The sequence below is a fragment of the Oryctolagus cuniculus genome, chromosome 4 (assembly GCF_051225735.1).
Source record: "Oryctolagus cuniculus isolate XC-2025 breed Fujian yellow rabbit chromosome 4, ASM5122573v1, whole genome shotgun sequence".
Classification (NCBI taxonomy): Eukaryota; Metazoa; Chordata; class Mammalia; order Lagomorpha; family Leporidae; genus Oryctolagus; species Oryctolagus cuniculus.
In genome coordinates, this window is record NC_142870.1 from 64,375,809 (window position 1) to 64,382,339 (window position 6,531).

General features: G+C 39.8%; 1 pseudogene; it reads right to left on the minus strand.

Annotated features, from left to right (window-relative positions):
• Positions 1–1,823: 1,823 nt before the first annotated feature.
• LOC100353548 (GTP:AMP phosphotransferase AK3, mitochondrial pseudogene) lies at positions 1,824–2,776 on the minus strand (annotated as a pseudogene).
• Positions 2,777–6,531: the final 3,755 nt, after the last annotated feature.

Consider the following 6,531-nt stretch of genomic DNA (forward strand, 5'->3'; position numbering starts at 1 on the left):
TAGTGATATTCATAAGCATAATAGTTAATAACATTTTTAGAAAGCACATAATTGTAACATTCAAATAAGGCAGTATAGAAAGTATTATAAAGAATGATGTTTGTTATAATCCTTTTTAAAAGCGTTGGTCCTTTTGGAAAAATCAACAATGAATTTTAAAAAATCATAAGAAAAGGAAAGTAAGATCCCCCCCTCCCCAAAATGTAAGAACCACTTGCAGATATTTACACTTTTTAAATTTTTATTATTATTATTATTTTGACAGGCAGAGTGGACAGTGAGAGAGAGAGAGCGACAGAGAGAAAGGTCTTCCTTTTGCCGTTGGTTCACCCTCCAATGGCCGCTGCGGCTGGTGCGCTGTGGCCGGTGCATCGCGCTGATCAGAAGCCAGGAGCCAGGTGCTTCTCCTGGTCTCCCATGTGGGTGCAGGGCCCAAGGACTTGGGCCATCCTCCACTGCACTCCCTGGCTACAGCAGAGAGCTGGCCTGGAAGAGGGACAACCAGGACAGAATCCGGTGCCCGGACCGGGACTAGAACCTGGTGTGCTGGCGCCACAAGGTGGAGGATTAGCCTAGTGAGCTGTGGCGCCATGGCGCAGGCCCGGACATTTACATTTTAAATGTGTAGAATACAATGGACCAGATTTGCAAAGGCAGTTAATGCCAGTTTTTACAAAGGCTTATTTCATTTCATTTAGCACCAAGTAAAATACAGAGTATCCCATGGAAGATATAATTGGGTTTTCCTCAGCTTCTCGTATTATCCATTTCTTTTCCCAGGCCACAGTCCACACATGTGCATCCTTGTTGTCCCAGTGAGGAGTCTAAAATGGTTAAGTTTTACAGTGGCTGCTCAGATGACATCAGCAGAGATTTTTTTCCACTCTTAAGATTTGGTGGCTGTGAATGCCAGGAGATTTCTTTGATCAGGAATACAAAGTTATTTTCCTGGTCCATTTTAATATATCATGTAATTCATTTGATGGCTGTGCCTGCTTACTAATTATGAAGGCTACTTGAGTCAAGAGAACATTCTCCAAGCCTGCCTGACCTATTTCCAGAGGATAAAGTACCCCTGCTTTACTTGGGAACATGGGTTTCTTCTTGTTCTTTTTCACTGTAACTTGTTATCTATCAAGGCAGATCACACATTTGGGTCAAAAAGAGAGAGGACATAGATTTCTTTAACAAATTTCTTAACCTGAGTAATAGTTGAAAATGTAAAACTTTATTACATTTTCCATTGAAAACTGATTCAACCTTGGTGCTTATCCAAGAACTGATGATGTCAAATTTCTGACAGAAATCATACCTCAAGACACATATATTTTCAAAAGAAAACATCATATTAAAGTACTATTTTCCCTTATGGTAGCTGACAAATATTTATGGCAAATTGGAAATTCTGAGTAAACGGAAGATATCCTTACCAACAACGTAGATACAGCATATGTGGCTAACTTGTAAGTTTCTTAATGTAAAGGCATCAGTGACTTTGCATCTTGTAGCAGATCTGTAGTTCCAGTTGCTTTTTTTCCCTATAATTTAATAGAATGTCTCACAAAACCATGTCCCCTGGTGCTAGAAATGTTTAAACTTTCCCAGAAAACTGAAAATCTTATAAACCACTTGTCTACCAAACAAAATGATTGCTATCAATGGCTTTCAAATTTTTGCTTTCCCCAGGTTTTCAAAAGATTAGCCATCCTTTGTTCTTGAATAACCTATAAAAGATAACTGGATAGAACATATTAGAGGGTCATAAAAGATGGATCTCTTCTATTCGATCATTTGGCACATCCTCAGTAGTATACCAGAAAAAAACAGTAGACATAAGACACAATTTCCAAAGAATTCACACGTGCTGAGCGCTAGGCAGAGGGGTTTCTGAAGGTGAGCTCGCGCAGCTCCTGCTCTCTTCCTGGTGATGTGTGTTTCTCCTTACGGAGTGACAGAGGCCTTCTTGTGTGTTTCTGGAATCTTTGTAGGAAAGCATATACGCTGGGCCAGATCTTACTGGTTTCTGTTCCAGAGAACGTTTCCAACATCCCTTTTTCTGGTAATATTGCAGGACCAGCACCCTTTGAGCCTCGTATGCCTTCAGTCTCTTGATGGCTGTCTGGCTTGTCGTCCTCACGCTGAACGAAAGGCTCTCTGGTCAGGTCATCAATGCCCACAGTTTTGGGAGGGTTGAACTCAATCTTGTAGACACGGCCACTGGCTAGGTAAATCCAGCGAGCAGTAAGGCGTTGCTTAATGACATAAAAGGGCACATTCAGGTTAATCATGGTGTCTATCTGATAAGCTTTGTTCAGGGCTTCTGCCTGTGGGAGTGTCCTTGGAAAACCATCCAATAGCCAGCTGTGCTCCATGAGATTTTTCAGCTCATGAAGGGCACGCGGAGTCATGACATCATCTGGAATGAGCTTCCCTTGATCAATCAAAGTCTTGGCTGGCACACCACTTTCTGTGCCTAGCAGCATGTTCTGTCGTAGCAGGTCCCCGCTGGAGAGGTGCTTCAGCTCTAAATGCTTGATGATACACGATAACACGGTGTCCTTGCTGGAGCCGGGGGCTCCCATGATCACCGCACACAACAGCCGAGTGGATGCCCCCATGGACACCGACCAGCCCCAGCCGTGCGGGCACCAGAGCTTCGGCCTGGCCTGCGTGCTTTAAAAGTCTATCTTCCTGATACATTTTTTCAACTCTATACATGATGTGTATTTAAAAGGGGAAGTTTGAAACTAAGATTTAAATCAATGAAAATAAGTGAAATGACAGAAATTCAGACCAAACCGAAAGTTTTCGGGTTGGAGACGGACAGGACACTCTGAGATTGCCTGCAGTCTGTTAATGTGGTGTATCACATTAATTGTTTTGCGCACATTGAACCATCCCTGCATACCAGGGATAAATCCCACTTGGTCGTGGTGGATGATCTTTCTGATGTGTTGTTGCATTCTATTGGCCAGAATTTTATTGAGGAGTTTTGCATCTATGTTCATCAGGGATATTGGTCTGTAATTCTCTTTCAGTGCTGCATCTTTCTCTGGCTTAGGAATTAAGGTGATGCTGGCTTCACAGAAAGAATTTGGGAGGATTCTCTCTTTTTCGATTGTTCTGAATAGTTTGAGAAGAATTGGAGTTAGTTCTTCTTTAAATGTCTGGTAGAATTCAGCAGTGAATCCATCTGGTCCTGGGCATTTCTTTGTTGGGAGGGCCTTTATTACTGTTTCAATTTCTGTCTCAGTTATGGGTCTATTCAATAAATGGTGCTGGGAAAATTGGATTTCCATGTGCAGAATCGTGAAGCAAGACCCCTACCTTTCACCTTACACAAAAATTCACTCAACATGGATTAAAGACTTAAATCTATGACCCGACACCATCAAATTACTAGAGAGCATTGGAGAAACCCTTCAAGATATAGGTACTGGCAAAGACTTCTTGGAAAAGACCCCAGAAGCACAGGCAGTCAAAGACAAAATTAACATTTGGGATTGCATCAAAATGAGAAGTTTCTGTGCTTCAAAAGATACAGTCAGGAAAGTGAAGAGGCAACTGACAAAATGGGAAAAAATATTTGCAAACTATGCAACTGATAAAGGGTTGATAACCAGAATCTACAAAGAAATCAAGAAACTCCACAACATCAAAACAAACAACCCAGTTAAGAGATGGGCCAAGGAACTCAATAGACATTTTTCAAAAGAGGAAATCCAAATGGCCAACAGACACATGAAAAAATGTTCAAGATCACTAGCAATCAGGGAAATGCAAATCAAAACCTCACCCCGGTTAGAATGGCTCACATTTAGAAATCTACCAACAACAGATGCTGGAGAGGATGTGGGGCAAAAGGGACGCTAACCCACTATTGGTGGGAATGCAAACTGGTTAAGCCACTATGGAAGTCAGTCTGGAGATTCCTCAGAAACCTGAATATAACCCTACCATTCAACCCAGCCATCCCACTCCTTGGAATTTACCCAAAGGAAATTACATTGGCAAACAAACAAGCTGTCTGCACATTAATGTTTATTGCAGTTCAATTTACAATAGCTAAGCCTTGGAACCAACCCAAATGCCCATCAACAGTAGACTGGATAAAGAAATTATGGGACATGTACTCTATAGAATACTATACAGCAGTCAAAAACAATGAAACCCGGTCATTTGCAACAAGATGGAGGAATCTGGAAAACATCATGCTGAGTGAATTAAGCCAGTCCCAAAGGGACAATATCATATGTTCTCCCTGATTGGCGACAACTAACTGAGCACCAAAGGAGAAACCTGTTGAAGTGAAATGGACACTATGAGAAACAGTGACTTGATCAGCTCTTGTCCTGACGGTTGATGTACAATGTAATACTTTATCCATTTTAGTATTTTTTTTTGTTCTAGTACTATTGGCTGAACTCTGTAATTAACACACAATTATTCTTAGGTGTTTAAATTTTAACTGAAAAGTGATCCCTGTTAAATAACAGTGGGAATAAGAGAGGGAGGAGATGTACAATTTGGGACATGCTCAATTGGACTTGCCCCAGATGGTGGAATTAGAAACGTGCCAGGGGATTCCAATACAATCCCATCAAGGTGGCATGTACCAATGCCATCTCACTAATCCAGGTTGTCAACTTCAGTTCACAATTGATCACACTGATAGGTCTAAGAGTCAAAGGGGTCACACAAACAAGACTAGTGTCTGCTAATACTAACTGATAGACTCAAAAATACTAGCTGATAGAATAAAAAAGGGAGAGAACGATCCAACATGGGAAGTGGGATACACAACAGACTCATAGAATGGCAAATGTCATAAGCAGCACTCTGGCCTCAGAATCAGCCATTAAGGCATTCAGATCTGGCTGAAGAGCCCATGAGAGTATTTTAGGCATGGAAAGCCAAGACACTTTGGGAAAAAAAAAAGAAGACCTAAATGAAAGATCTCTGCAAGTGAGATCCCAATGGAAAGAACAGGTCATCAAAGAAGGAGGTACCTTTCTCTGAAGGGCGGAGAGAACTTCCACTTTGACTATGACCTTGTCTAAATAAGATCAAAGTCGGCGAACCCAAAAGGCTTCCATAGCCTTGGCAAATCATGACTAGAGCCTAGGGAGATTACTGATGCCATAAACAAGAGTGTCAAATTGTTAAGTCAACAACAGGAGTCACTGTGTACTTACTTCTCATGTGGGATCTGTCCTTAATGTGTTGTCCAATGTGAAGTAATGCTATAACTAGTACTGAAACAGTATTTTACACTTTGTGTTTCTGTGTGGGTGCAAACTGATGAAATCTTTGCTTAATATATACTGAATCAATCTTATGTATATAAAGATAATTGAAAATGGATCTTGATGTGAATGGGATGGGAGAGGGAGCGGGAGATGGGAGGGGTGCGAGTGGGAGGGAAATTATGTGGGGGGAAGCCAATGTAACCCATAAACTGTACTTTGGAAATTTATATTTAAAAAAAATTAAGAAAAAAAAAGATATTGCCTGCAGTGAATCTGATCAGGAAGAAACTGAGGAGCCTACACTCAAATGCAAACAATGCAACAGAAACCGTTTATCTCAATAACAGAAGGGATTTATATTCTTATATTAAAACATTAATTTAATTCCTGGGAAATGCAAAAGAAATAAAATGCAATTCTTGTGTGAAAAAGCCTGAGCAATGATTGAATGAACTAATCACTCATGAGATGACATTTAAAAATCAATCAGGTGTAAACCACTCCAATCCTAGAGCCTATCTAGTCTGGTTTGACAGAAAAAAGGCAATTCAAACATCTAATGATTTAATCAGGTGCTCAAAGGGACCACTTATATGTTATGGTAATAATAAGCATACATTCATATATGTATCATACTGTGATAAGAAAACAACTTGAGATTTACCTTCTTAATGAATTTTTAAGTGCACAATGCAGTATTAACCATAGGCACAATGTTTATCAGCAGATCTTTGAACTTATTCATTTTGTATAACTGAAACTTGGTGACTATTGAGCATCAATCCCACGTTTCTCCCTACCTTAACCCCTGGAAACCACCATTCTACCCATTGTTTCTACGAGTTTGACTATTTTAAATACTCTGTGTTTGTCCTTGTGTGACTAACATTTCAATTAGCATAATGTCCTCTAGGTTCATCCATGTTGTCACAAATTGCATAATTTCTTTTTTAAATGACTAAATAATACTCCATTGCACCATTTCTTTATCATTTCACCAATGGACAGTTGGATTGTTTCCCATTTGCCTTGACTACCATGAATAACACTGAAATAAATATGTGAGTACAGAAATCTCTTTGCAATATTAAATTCCTTTGAATATATACCAGGTATTGAGATTTCTTGACCATTTTTTTTACTAACAATTTAAAATTTTTGAAGAACTATCATACTCTTCCATAGTATATTATCACTTTACTTTCTCACCAATAGCGTACAAGAGTTCCCTTCCTCCACACCCTCATCAATATCTTTGTGTTTTGTGTTTTGAATTATAGTC